Here is a 15,382-nt window from a genome sequence, read left to right as displayed (position 1 = left end):
TGAGGAAGCAATGAGTTGGATTTTTTGCATGTGTTGGGAAGGAATGATGGAAGGAGTATGTTAGTTTCTTCTTCTTTTTTTAGGAAATATAAAGAGGACGTGGTAGAAGTTTTTTTTCTCCCTTTTTTTTTTTTTTTTTTTTTGGGGGGGACCTTTTTATCTTTTTTTTATTTTAATAATTTTATTTTTCCTTCTTTCTTCTTTTAAAGAATATAGAAGGAAGGGAAAAAAAGCAATTACACAAAAATAGATATAAAAGAGAAAAATGAAAAATTAAAAAAGAAGAAAGAAGAAGGGATGGTCATTCCGTTTCCGCACTGTATGAATTCTGTGCGTGGTTATTTATTGTTCCCTTCCACGGGAAGGACATTACATTAATTCAGTGTTACATTACAAAATGTGTGTGTTCTACATATGTTGATAACGTATATTTCTATTCTGTCGTGCTCTACTTCTATTCCTTCCTCCTCTGTGAGACTGTTTAGCACTGTATGGTGGAGCAGAAGAATATACTGTAGTAGAATCTTCTGTTAAGTTCGATGACGAACCAAGTGTTGTGGAATTTAATTCAGATGAAATTTCTGTAGAATCGTCGTCGTAGTCGTTCGAAGAACTGTTATTAAAATGCCGTTCTACGGATCTTCTTGCTCTGTTCCTTCCTCCTGTGTTAATCTTTCTAAAGGAGTCCCTTATCCATGAAGGTAAAAGATTATACTAATAATAAAAAAAGGAAAGGAAGTGAAAGAATGTGCATTATATACACACACATACATATATATATGTATTATATATGGTGCATATATGTATGTGTGTGTATATATGTTCATATATATGTATGTATACAATACATATATATATATGTGCTCCATATGTATATGTATTTTATGTATGTGTGGGTATATTATTCTATTGTTACATGTATATAATGTGTATTAGTAATTATGTAAGTGCTTACTTTATATAAGAAGAAGGCAGTCATTGGAAGTCCTATTAATACAACAGCAGCAGATACAATTGGGGCGGTGGCGGTGGTGGAGGTGGTAGGGATGCTAGGTAACTGTGGAGTTGGTACACAAAGGACACCACCTTCGGGGATGGAGACCCTTTCCTGAAGAGGTAGTGAACACAGTTCATCTTCGTCCTCCTCCCCCAATTCGTCCCCTGACTCATCTTCTGAATGGTCTGCTCCCAAAGAAAGAGGTTTTAGATGTGTATGTGTCCTATTTGCCATATTTTTTTGGTCTTGAGATTCTGTGTACTTTTCTTTCTTCAGATAGAAAGTGTTCCTCTTGATATCCAAACATTCAATTTCACACCCACCACCATTAACCAACTCCATCAATTTCCCACAAATCGTACTCATAAGACTGGTAAATTTACCCCCCTCCCCTGAACTTGTTAGTTTGTTCCATATTTTTTCTCCTATCCAAAAATAGAGGAAATTGCAATATTGGCAATAAGAAGGGTCTCTCGTTGTTTCTTCTGCCATGTTAGCCACTTTACACCATGCATTTTGGATTTTTGCTTTCTCAGCCACAATTTCCTTATGCCCCCGGAATATGTTCCCTATCTCAGTAGCAGTGGCGCAAGATGTTAAAACTGGTGCTGTGTTGTACTGATGGTAGTAGAAAGCATTGGACCTTCTTATTCTTTGTTCCCCTTCCCCTTCCTAAAAGAAAAAAAAATTGGGTTAAACGCACAATTCCACATATCAACTCCTTATTTCATATATGTGCACACCAAATATTATAAGTGTATTATTAAATTCTTTATTCTAAAAAAAAAAAAAGGGAAGAGGAAGAAGTGAATCCCCCATACCTCCTCCACACCATCCCTCTGTAGTCGCTTAAAGTCTGTCTCATTGATTTCTTCACATTCAGACTTCACCTTCTTGGGATTATTTTCGTCAGTGAGGACGTCGTTAATTTGTGTACAATACAAATCATCTGTTGTCCTTAAACAAGTTGTTTTCACTTGTTCGTAAGTTGCACAAATACCTTCCAAATATGCACAATATTTGGAAGGGCAATCGAATCGATTGTCAAGTATGTATGGTTGGATAGCATGATGATAATTCTACCAATAATCAAAAATAGTTTTTCGTTGATTAAATTGGGATTGGCTGCTAATATTGTATTTCATTTCACATTTCTCACCAGTTGGGAATAAGGGCTTCAACTGTTCGTAAATTTTATCTAATATCACTTTATACTGGCGACCGGCGGTACTATCATTATATATGTTGTTGCCTAACCAATAAAATAAAAAATCACATGGCTTATCATAGAATGGTTTGTTGTCTTCATTTTGTACCATTTCGGACACATGGCAAAAGGTTTTTACAATTTGTTCGGCATGTTCCTTAATTTTTGTATATTCCGGTAATGCGGTTTCTAAATTTCCCTTATACTTATTTATCACGCCCACCTTAGTGCATGTAACATTCCCATTTTTAAATGTATTGTATATTTCTTCTGCGGGCAACATATTGGCATTTCCATCCTTTGTTAGTGTCATTCTGCTTCTATTTGTGTATATGATCAATATATATAAGTTCAGAAAGAACAAACCAAAAAAAAATGTACTTAAAAAAAGAAGAAAGTTAAAAAAAAGGAAAAAAAAAATATTTTTTTTCCTTTTTTTTTCCACTCTCTAGATAAGAATTCTTGCATACACTATCCATTTTATATGTTTTATTATTATTTACAGCGTCTATGCAAAGCTATTCATATATATGCGTAGTGTACAGTTCAACATGCACGGAGCACATTTCTACCTCTTCCCCTTCCCGTTATCCTTTTTTGCACAATGTGCGCACATATTGTATTCATCAGTGTTCATTAAAAAAGTATAAATTTATAGGAAAGAGTACGGAAGGAATCGACAAAAAATAATATATATACATATATATATTAATTATACATATATATGAAGAAGATAGAGAAAGAAAGAAACGAAAATTGTACTGTATGTGCGCACGCGGAACTCTCTCCCCTTTTTTTATAATATGCTCCTGTGCCACCCTTCCTCTTGCTAATTCATAATTGCTCACGAATAATAATAATTTTTATTTACTTCCCTTCCTCCTTCCTTTTCTTTCTTTCCTTTTTCGTTCTCCATTTTTTCATTTTATATAAAAAATAATTATATAAATAATTATATGAATAATTGTATGAATAATTATATGAATAAATATATAAATAATTATATGAATAATTATAATGCGTAATTATATAAATAATTATATGAATAATTATATAATGTGTGTTACACATTTACTACACACACAATATTTTGTATTTTGCGTTCTGTTGTTTTTTACATTCCACACACATCAATGTGTTGTGTGCTGTTTACACATTCCAATCAATGTGATGTGTGTGTTGTGTGTTTTACATTCCAGTCAATGTGATGTGTGTGTTGTGTTGTTTACACATTCCACATATACAAATGTGTTGTTGTTGTTTGTTGTATACAAGGATTGTTGTAGTAGTTGTTTGTTTGTTTGTTTTGTTTGTTACATACGTTGATAAACTATATTATTTCTATTCTGATGTTGTCCTTTCCTTCCACTTCTGTTATTATTTGTTCTTCCATTATTTGTCCTTCCTGCTGATGGTGGCGGTCTTGCTCTAGAATTATATATGATAGAATGATCTTCGGTTGTTGTGGACTTTGCTGTGGACGCTTCTGTGGAGTACTGCGTTGTTGTGTCGTCGTTCGTAAACGAATCAAAATGATGATCAACGGACCTCCTTCCTCTTCTGCTTATGCTGTTCCTACTTTCTCCCTTAAATATGTTATGGAACCAATCAGGTAGAAGATTATACTAAAAAAAAGAAAGGACAAAGGAGGGGTTGTACGGGCGGTAATATATACACATATACATACACACATATATATGTTATATATATATAGTATATATATATGGACATATACATTAATGTATATATATACAATACATACATATATATACATACATATATATAGACCCATGCATACATATACATATATATATATATATATATATATGCACATATGTGTATATACATATATATATGTATGTATATATATATATTGAACGTACAGTCTATTCTATTCTACATATTTTTATTTTTTCAGTAGGAAAAATAAATAATAATAAGCACTACTATTATTATTTACACTTCCACCATGTTGTCTATTACCTTATATAAAAGGAAAAAGATGGTAGGAAGTCCAACTGTTCCTAGGATGGAAGGAATAATAGAGGCGGCTGTAGGTGCTGGGTTTTCCTGTGGTTCTTTGTCAGTAATTACAACAAAAGTTTTTGTATCTGCTGTGCGTTTTACTTTTTCCGCATGTGTACACTTCGACATTGAGAGTTCGTCAAAACTATGTTTACTATATTTGCTCTTGAATTCATTACAATATGTACGATCCTTATTAGGATTTCTACATTCTCCACTTACCAGGTTATAGGCTAATATAGCCTGCATCAGGTATCCGTCCAATTCCCCCCTGCTACAGATGGATCCATTCTCCTGTAATTTTTGTTTTATATCTGCGTGATCCTTATAGTAGTCATATACTTTCTTCGCTTCTTTGAAAAGTACTCCTTTGAAATTGTTACAGGTAATGTCACACTTCTCCCCACTCTTAGGGAGTTTGTTTATTTCCTCACAGATAATACGCATAACTTCTGTAAAATTATTCTCCTCCTGAATGTTAGATATTATATCCCCCAGATGATAATATAGAAAATAACAGGGTGCATTATCATCGGCCCGTGCTTCCTTCTTCTCTTTCACGTAATACCAATATTTCGAAAAATTCTCAGCATAATCTCCGTCACTATCATATGCCGCTAGTGCTCCTTTCATCCTTCCTTTTATATTATCCTCATCTGTACTACGACTATCTCTACTTCCTAGTTCAGTGTACGCTTTTCTAGATGGTAACCACTCTAAATCATCTCCCTATAAATGTAATTATAAAAATAAGTATATACCCATATAACCTCCTTTCTCAATTTATTATGGTACAGATGGGAATATTACATATGCATGCATGTATACATTAATTTATGTTTGATTTTTTGCTTGTTATGTAGAACATAGAATGTAATTTGGTAGTACTTTCTTCGTAAGCACCATTTCTTACCATTGTGGTTCCTATGTGTGTACATATAATGCTCCTCTTCCTGCTGCGTTTATGTATAATTTGAACTTAATTTAAATTTTATATTGAATTTTATAAATACATGTTAAAGAAATTGCATGTTGTTCCTAATGTTTTCCTACATGTGTATACACTTTTGTTGTATATATGTGGTGTATGCGTTTATGTAATATGCCTATGTACGAAGGTAATTTTTTTCCCCAAATATATATTTTTTTTTTTTTTTTCTTTTTTTTTTTTCTCGTTAAAGGAAATGACCTTCCTTCTTTTCACCCATAATACATTTCCTTAGGTGCACCCTTCTGCACATTGGCCCTAAGCATACATCCCCCAACATACTGCCACAGATGCACTTTCCTGCACACTTTCCTCTCTCCCTTTTTTTCTTCCTTCTTCTTTCTTTCTTTCTTTCTTCCTTCACCTTTTCTTCTTCTTTCTTCTTTTTTTCTCCTTCCTTAAATCCTCCTTTTTTACACCTTTTCTTTCTTTTCTTAAAACTTTCTTTTTTTATTTCTTATACTTTCTTTTTCTTCTTCCTTAAACCTTATTTTTTTTATATAAACCTTTTTCTTTTTTTTTTTTTTTCTTCTTTTTTTTTTATACAACCTTCGGGTGTTTCCCTCCCTAAAGGAAGTGACCCTCCTCTTCCTTCCACCCCTAAGACCCCTTCAAACCACCTACCACCCCCAAAACCCCTAACAACATTCCTTTCCTTAGGAAGCACCTTCCTTCTACCAACCACCCCAACAACCTTCCCTTCCTCCCTCCACCCTAAGAATCATCCTTCCACCCACATACTACCCCTGAGTGCACCCCCCTACACACTTTCTTCCCCCTCTCCTTTCATTTTTTTTTTTATTTTTTTCTTTTCTTTGTTCTTTGTTCTTTGTTCTTTGTTCTTTTTTTTTTCCTTTTTTTTTCTTCTTTTTTTCATTTATTTTTTTTTCTACTTTTTTTATTTTTTTTTCTTTTAAAAAAAAAAAGAGCAACCTTCCCTTCACCCCTAACACCCCATAAGTACACCATCGTGCACACATTCCTTCCTTTTCTTTCCTTCTTTCCTTATTCCTTCCTTTTCTTTCCTTCTTTACTTCTTTCCTCCTTTCCTTCTTATTCCTTTCCTTTCAAAAAAAAAAGAAAAAAAATGGAAATTTTTTCCCAATATATTCATTCCCTATTTATTATATTATTACCATATGTATGTGTAATTATTTGTACCATTATATATAATTATTTGTACCATTATATATAATTATTTGTACCATATTTAGATATGTTGCATATATAGAAAAGAGGGTGCATAATATTTTTTTCTTCCTTTGGAGCAGAAAGTTTTTGTATTTTTCCCCTCTTCCTTCCACATTAATATTAATAATGTGTTTTTCCCATTAATGGTTTCTTCCCATTAAATGTTTTTTTTCCATTTCACATTAAATTAATAATATGTTCTTCCCATTAAATGTTTTTTTTCCCTTCGACATTAAATGTTTTTTCCCCATTAATAGTTTTTTCCTCCGATTAAATGTTTTTCTTTCCTCTTCCTTTTACTTCACTCTATTTTTATTTGAACCTGTTGGGTAATCTTCTTTTTTACGGAAAATCGGAAATATTCATTTTTTTCTTCTTTTTCGTTTAGACCTTTACAAGTTTTTATCTGTATAATTTTCTTTTTTCCTTTCTATTCTTTCCTTTAAATATTTTTCTGAGGAGAGAGATAACATCTCTTTCCTTTTTTCCTTTTTTTTCTTTAAAGGATATAGGAAGAAGGAAAAAAAAAAAAAGGAATAAAAAAAAAAAAAGAAATGCAAAGAAAAGAAGGAACAAAGGAGGAAATGTGTCATTTTGTTCCTCACATACTATATAAAATGTATGGTTATTTATGCCTCCCCCTCTGGAGGTGGAAAGGACATTCCTTCCAGGTGTTACATCACATATGATGATATATTACATGCCTTGATAAGTAATATTTCTTGACCTTTGTCGCCTTTGCCTTTGTCTCTGTTGTTTGTTTGTTATCATCTGCGAAGAAGATGTTCTGTTGTGTGTTCGTTCATCTGAGAAGATGTTCACTCATTTAAGATGATCGTTCATCTAGATGTTCATTTAGATGATTATTCATCTAGCAGATGTTCGTTATCATCTGTGAAGATGTGGTTGTTGTTGTTGTGTTCGTTCTTCATCTGAGAAGAAGATGATCACTCATCTAAAGATGTTGTTCATTCATCTACCAGATGATCATTCATATGGACGATGATGTTGTTGTTGTGTTCGTTATCATCTGAGAAGAAGATGTTGATGTTGTTGTTTGTTCGTTATGATCTGAGAAGAAGATGTTGTTGTTGTTCTTTCATCTAGCAGATGATGATGTAGTGTATGGAATAGAATATTCGGACGAATTAGTTGTTGTTGAGTCGTCGTCGTCGTCCGGGAACCTGCTCAATTCTCTCCTAATGGCCGACCTTTTCCTTCTGCTTCCTTCATTTCCAGAGTGGTTATTCCCCTTAAAGAAGGAGGAGAGGAAGAAAAGGTGTGATTTATACTTGTAAAAAAAGTATGCCAATGCAGGAAGTCCTACTGCAGCTAATGCACCAGACACAGCAGCAGGCACAACACCACCAGAACCATTTGCTCCTGCTGCTGCAGCTGAAAAATAAATAAAGAAAAGGAATCATATTAGCGTTATAGTTTTCTTCCTTTTTTTTCTTTTTTCCTTTTCTTTAGGAAAGTTTTTCTCTTTCCTCCCTTCCCCTTAGCGAAGGAAATGTTCCTTCCCCCCTGAAGGAGAAGGAATTGTTGTTCCCTTTCCTTCCTTTCTTCCCTTAAAAGGTATTGTTCCCCTGGAAAGTTTTTCTTTTCCTTCCTTTTCTTAGGAAGGAATGTTGTCTTCCCTTTAATTCCCTCTCCCCTGTCTGAGTACACTTACCTACTATACCCGTGGTGGCACCTGATGTGCCTTCCGCAGGAGGAGTTTCTTGTTGTGGCTGTAACTGAGATTTCAGTTCTGATGGTTTTGGAATAGGGTTGTCACCTTTCTGTTCGAACATGTTCTTAAAATCAATGCACCATTCTTTGTCAGAATTTTCCCGTATTTTACAGTAATTCCCTATTTTTTCATGTGCATCAGTGGCTGTGGTTAGGTAACCAATGTAGTCTCCCTTACAGTCAGGAGTGGTAGGAGTTCCAGTGCCCTGTACATATGTATTTATATTTGAATAGTCCTGTGTATATTCATATACTTTTTTCATATTTAGGAAGGTGTCCAAAGGGATGTTGTCCTTCCCATTATATAAAATATTGCATGGGTTATCAAGCCCTGACCCCTCCAGTTCCTTCAATTTGTTGTACACTTCCTCCATAGCTTTAGAAAACTGTTCGGGTTCGGTGGAAGTGCCAAATAGTTCATTCCCTAACCAGTAATATAAATATTTGCAATAATCTTTATTGGACGATGGCGACTGCTGCGGTTTCACCTTCTGTGATGCGTAACAGTAGGCTTTTGCAGCTAATTCTCCATAGCCTGGAATGCCCCCATACTGGGTCAACAAAGCGTCGATTACACTTCCTACTGTTTCTTTGTTCGTTGCACATTTAGGCTCGCCAATGGCCTTACTTAATTCTTCATGCATTTCATAGAAAGGTAATTGTTCCAAACATCCTTTCTATAAGTATGTAATAAAGGGGAAAGGGAGAACATATGTACTTACATATGTGTATATACATGTTTGTATATATGTAGGTGGTGGTGTTTTATCATTATTTATTATTATTCATTACTTATTATTGCTATTATTTATTATTATTTATTTATTATAGCGGCTGCTCCGTTGTTCTTCTTCTTCTTCTTACCTGTGTTACCGTCAATCCTGGTCCCGGCAGCCGTTCTACGGGTATCAATGGACACTTCAGTTGCTCCTCCCCTTCTGTGAAGTACTTGTCATATTCCTCCTTAATTTTGCTGCACCAGTCACTATCACCACCATTACTGCAAGTGCTAAGTACTTCGTTCCATGCAGTTTGCGCTGCACTTAGGTAATTGGAACAGTCTGGACTATAAGAATTTGCATTACTCCTTGCTTTCCTCAGTGCAAAATTACAATTATAGTAGCTGTCAAAAAGTTTTTTACTCTTTTCAAAGAGGTCTTCGTTTATTATAACGTCTATGTACCTATACCCACATGCAGAGATGGAGTCCCTAAGATCACTATGAATTGTGCTCATAACCATTTGGAAATGGTTCCCTGTCGTAAATGTTTCCTTTACTTTGGTACCTAACCAATAGAAAAAGAAGGTATAACGATCATCATCGCCCAAAGTACCCACCCAGTCCCCTTTCGCGCTACACGCGCAGCAGTAGTTCTGTACAATTTTATTGGTCCAAGTCCAATTTTCTCCATTGTATGATCGTAATGAATTTTTTATTGTCCCTGCCAGGGTACTAGGGTTCCCCTTTTTCCCCTGGAATGTACAATGTCCCGTACTTGTGTCCAATTTAGTATATATTTCTTGTGAGGGTAATGTAACCTGTGCTGGCGCCATTTTTCAATAGTGTACTTCTTCTTTGTACAATATATAACTATACATACACATACATATATACATATGTATACATATATATGTTAAGATTACTCCTTCATTTATATATATATAAGGATTGATAAAAGAAAATTTCCCCTTTTTTCATTATTAGGCATATTACATTTTGCACTTTCTCCCCTTTTCCTTTTTCAATTATACTTGTATATATATATATGTGTGTATATATGAAGTATATGTATATCAAAAAAAAAAATTTTGTGCTCACTACTTTTCACTATTTCCTTCCTGCTACCTTTTTAAAGAACTTTCTTTTTTTTTTATATTGATGGAAATGCGCAGATTATTTAATTTGTTTTGTTTTCATTCCCTAAGGTGCAGGATAATACATTATATACATGCATGTGCACGCATCCCAACTCATATTAATATGTATATATGTAATGTGAATTTTATGTTAAAATTGCTATTTTTTCATCTACATATATTTATATATATAAAAAGAGTAGGGTATATGAAACTCGTTTATATGGGAGATTCCCATATTCTATTATCTGAGCTATATTCCCTTCTCTTTCTCTTTTATTCATATTATATGGTTACAAAATTAAAGTTTTGCCACTTCCCTATCCCAAAGGTTAACATTATGTATGCCTGCTCCCTAATTAAATTATATAATTCTTTCCCCTGATACATTACTTTCTAATTGAACATTTCACTTTTTCTTTCCTTTGTATGTATTTATTTGTTCGTAACTACTGTATATTATATAAATATTCAAAAGGGTGGAGGGCGGAAAATGTAGAATATGAACCAGGATTTATTGCGAATTTGTGGTGATGTTTTACACACTTACTCGGCTTGGTGTATGTATATGTGCCTGTCCACCCCCACCCCATAACTGGTATATATTCATATAGAACTGCGTATATATACACATATATGTGTGTTCCTCATACATATATACATATATAGATATATATGTATATATATATAGTTATATATGTATATATACATATACATTGTGTACACATATATATTTGTGCATATTCCTATCTCCATACGCACATACGACGTTCTACAAAGAAAAAAATCACATTAAAAATGAAACAACAACACCCCAAAAAAAAAGTACCAAATGAGACAATTTCCTTGTTTTCCCCTTAAATTTTATTATAGGTGTACCACATCTTATGTAATGTTTTCACCCCTAAGAACCTTCCTTTCTTCCAATTCCTTCCTATTTGTGTGTGTACACACACACATAATTGTAATATTCTTCGCTCCATTCTATGTTACTTCTTTAAAAAGAGGGCGAACACTTAACCAAAAAAACAAATATGAATGATCTAGCCGTTCGCTGTAGAATAATAACTAACACTATATTCGTCATTAGTAGAAATAATGCTGCTATCCGTATCGGCAAAGGAGGAGGAAAACACGTCCTTTCTCTCCCTCTCCCTCCCATTCTTTCCTTTTACATTCTTCCATTTGTTATTCCTTCCTCCTCCTTCCTTATTCCTTCCTCCTCCTTCCTTATTCCTTCCTCCTCCTTCCTTATTCCTTCCTCCTCCTTCCTTATTCCTTCCTTTCTTCCTTATTTTTTCATGTACAAAGGAACGAAGAGGAGTAAACTAACATAAAAAAAAGGGGGGGTAGTATGTATACATATACATATGTCCATATATGTATACCAACATATACATATATATACAGATACATATATAAATATACATGTATATATATGTGCCCATATATATAATTATACATATATATGTAGTTATATATATAATTATTATAAATTCGTGTAGAATGAGCAGCACTAGGTGCTACTGACTACTAATGAAGGTTATACTTCATTAATGATATTTTTTTTTCTAACCTTATATGCTAATGGGATGAGAAGGAATACCAATATGAAGGTGGTGGTAGTAAATCCTTTAATTAGCGCTAGCCTTTTTTCCTCGTTTTCCTTTTCTAAAATGGGGTCATATTGGAGTAATTTAAATTGAGGACTAATTTCACAACTGGCATTACTTTTAACTAGTTGAATACTCGCATTATACTTACTTCTAAAGGACAACAATTCATTATAAAAGTCGTCATTGGTGCTATTGCACCGATTTATTGCTTTGTTGTAGTTATCATAACAGCTCTTTATGTAATGTGAACAACGTTTCCCATTATGCATTTGTTCATCTTGATCTGAAAACTGAGTGGAAATTATGTCCTCATTATAATATAGTCCATATAGAAACTCCATCTTTCCTAGATCCTCTGAACTAATGTTACTCATATATTTTGCTAAATCTGGACTGCCCGCGAAGGTTGCACTATTCTTATTTTTGATTTCATTGAAAAAATCCTTCACATTAAATTCAACACCCTCCTCAACACTTTTGCTTAATTTATCATTTAGCAAATAATTTAAGAACTCACAGTCTAGACCTAAAAGTTCCTCTCTTTTTGAGGGAGATACCACTACATTATGCTTCTTAAGGTATTTATAAATTGTTGTAAAATCTTCACATATTTCTTTGGTAGGTGAGCCGCCCTTGAATGTTAAAGTTGTACTTATTGAATCACAGTTTATTCCATCTATAAGAGTTTTTTTACTACTATTAGCACTACTTGAAATTCCATTGTAATAAGATGCGTCCCTACAAAAGGAATACTGAAAAAAAAAAAAAAAAAAAAGAGGTGGTAATAATTACATAAACATATAAAAAGAGTTACTATTATAAAAATACTCTTCACACCGTTCATGTTATAGGAATGCACATATCATGACTATTTTTATAGATGTGTTTTATATTTTGTAGTAGTGGTGGTGGTGGTGATGTGTGTGTGCTTAATTACCATGTTGTTTCCTTTAGTGCATGGCATTTTGGTGCAGCGAAATATTGCATTATTAACAGTAATATTTTTATTCTAATATAAGTACTTGCACGAAGAAAATATTTTTTATAAAATTGGAATTTTATATTTTATATACAATGTACAAATTATCATAAGGGCAAAATTTTAATTTTTTTATAAAAAGTGAACCTTATACAATTAATTGTGACATATATATCATGTTTCATGTTTCATGGTTTATGGTTTGTGGTTCAGGGTTTAGGGTTTGAGGGTTTAGAATATTTGTGTTTTTTTTTTTTATTATTCCAATTTTTTTCAAAATTTCTATGTTGACATACTTAGGTTGATAATGGAGAGGGTTCAGGGAAGTTCAGGGAGTTTATTATTTCATGTATTCATTTACTCAGCAACTAATTTTTTTTTTTCATTTATTTATTTATTTATTTATTTATTGTAATATGTATTGTTATGAAGGAATAAATGCAGAATGCAATGTACGCAGTTCCACAATGTTGTGCACACGTATTCTTTTCTCTTGCACGGAGTGTCATTTTGACCCAATTGAAATGTATAACAAAGGAATATCTATCTATCTATATATATATATATAATTAAAAAAATTAAAAAGTTCAATAGTTAAAGGGAGATTAGCTTATATTATGTGGTCATTTTACATTTAATACACTATGACTAAAATAATTGAAATTTTTTTTTTTTTTTCATACGTAAAACAATTATGTGCGCGTGCAACAACTACCATGTCGTATAATATTATACATAATTATATAAGGAAGGAGTTTGTTACACTGAGAGCATTTGTGTAAGTGGGAAAAAAAAAGAAGGGATGGTGGTGGGGTCAAATTGCATTGACAACTCCCATCCAACTTCCCTCCCTAAGGGAAATGTGAATTACCTTTCCTTCCTTTTCTTTCTTTTTTTTTCCTTCTTTCATCATCTAGATGAATGACCATCTGGTAGATGAATGAACAACTTAGGTGTTCATCTACAAGGATGAACATCTTCACCGATGAACAAACAACAACAACATCATCTGGACGATGAAGTAGTAGTGTATGGAATAGAATATTCTGTTCCCGAATCAAATGTAGATGAATAATCTTCTTCTTCCGTAGAAGAAACATCATCATCTTCCTCATTTCGCACATTCAATCTTCGTACTAATGATCTTGCACTTCTTCCTTCTCTTTTTTTTCTTCCAGTGCTCCTGTTTACCCCTCCAAAACTGTTCCTTATCGAGAAAGGTAAAAGATTATACTGAAAATTGTTAAAGGGGTGGAAGAAAGGAGGAAAAAGGATGAAAGGAATATGGAAACATACACCATTTACCCTGTATACCTTACTCTATATAGATTTTTTTAAACCAAAAAGGGTAAAAATAAATAGAATCCTATTGTTCATATTTTTCATTATGATTATGTTAATTATACTTACCTTATATAGAAATAGTGCAATTGTTGGTAGTCCAACTCCTGCTACTCCCAATATGGAAAAAATAGCGGTAGTAGTGAGGGTGTTTTTTCCAAGGGTGGTTGCCTCCCCCGTCAACTGTTCAGTGCACCCCGTTGTTGGATCGTCAGGAGGCAGTTCACCACCACCTTTAGAAAGAAGAGGAAGAAGGAGATCATCTTCCTCCTCTTCAGGCTCCTCTTCTGCAGACAGTGGCTGACATTCTAATTGCAACATTCCATTGTTTCCAATTTTTTTAAATATTTCTTCAAATTCGCTATGGCAATCATCACCCTCCTTTCCACACTTAGTGTGCACCTCGCTATAGGCCTTAACAATGTCCTCTAAGTGTGCCTTATATTTTTTATCACATTGCACATTAGAAGTGAAGGAACCGCCAAATTGTTCTTTCATCTTATCATGGTCATGTAAAAATTGGAATAATATTCTTTTGTGGTTAAATTCATCCTTCCCTATATTAGTTTCCTTCAGTTGACACTTATATTTTTCTGGAATTCCTTTCATCTCTTCGTTAATTATATTTATAACATCCGAAGGTGCAGTATCGCTCTTTAAGTATTTATATAATATATATTTTAGCCAATAGCTGAAAAATTGACAGTGTGTATCAGTGAAATCACTATCACCTCTTTTCCTGGTGTATACGTAACACAATGCTCTGGTAATTATATTAGCATACTTTTCATCGTTAAAATGTTTTTTTATTTTGTTCCATATTTTTTTTCTAGGAAAACAAGGATAATGGCAATATTCCATGCCCCCTTTAAATCTACCATAATACTTTATAGTCGAGTCTAACACCTCTAAATGCGCCTTCTATAAGTGTATGTAAGTGGAAGGGGTGTTTTGTGTAATTAGGGGTAGGGGAGGAGTGTTAGGGGGGAGTTATATATATGCTACTTATATATATGTAGTTATACATATGTATACACATATATATACATGTACATATGTATGTGGTGGTGTCTTTTTTTTTTTTTTTACCGTTAGTTGGATTGATGTGGTTGCTTTTTTTGGTGATTTTGCTTTTGCTGCTGGTTTTGGTGGACAGGAGGAGGGGACATCTTCTTCTCCCCCTTCTGAGCATGATGCATGTTCTTCGTCCTCGTCGTCTTCGAGAATTTCTGTTGCGCATGGTAGTGGTTGTGGTGGAGAGAACTCAGTCCTTTCCTCCTTCGATTTTTCGATGTTGAATTTGTCACAGTATGAAAACCCAGAACGAGTTGAACAACTTTGCCTTACTTCGTTATAAGTTGATTCGGCTGTGCGCAAGGAACTTTGGTAATTTGCACTACTGCAATATTTAGTAAGCTCATCGCTGCTTTCCAGTCTTTTATAGTCG

This window comes from Plasmodium coatneyi, chromosome 5, assembly GCF_001680005.1.
Source record: "Plasmodium coatneyi strain Hackeri chromosome 5, complete sequence".
NCBI classification, from domain to species: Eukaryota; Apicomplexa; class Aconoidasida; order Haemosporida; family Plasmodiidae; genus Plasmodium; species Plasmodium coatneyi.
The sequence above is the reverse complement of the archived record's forward strand: the minus strand, read 5'-3'. Positions refer to the sequence as shown.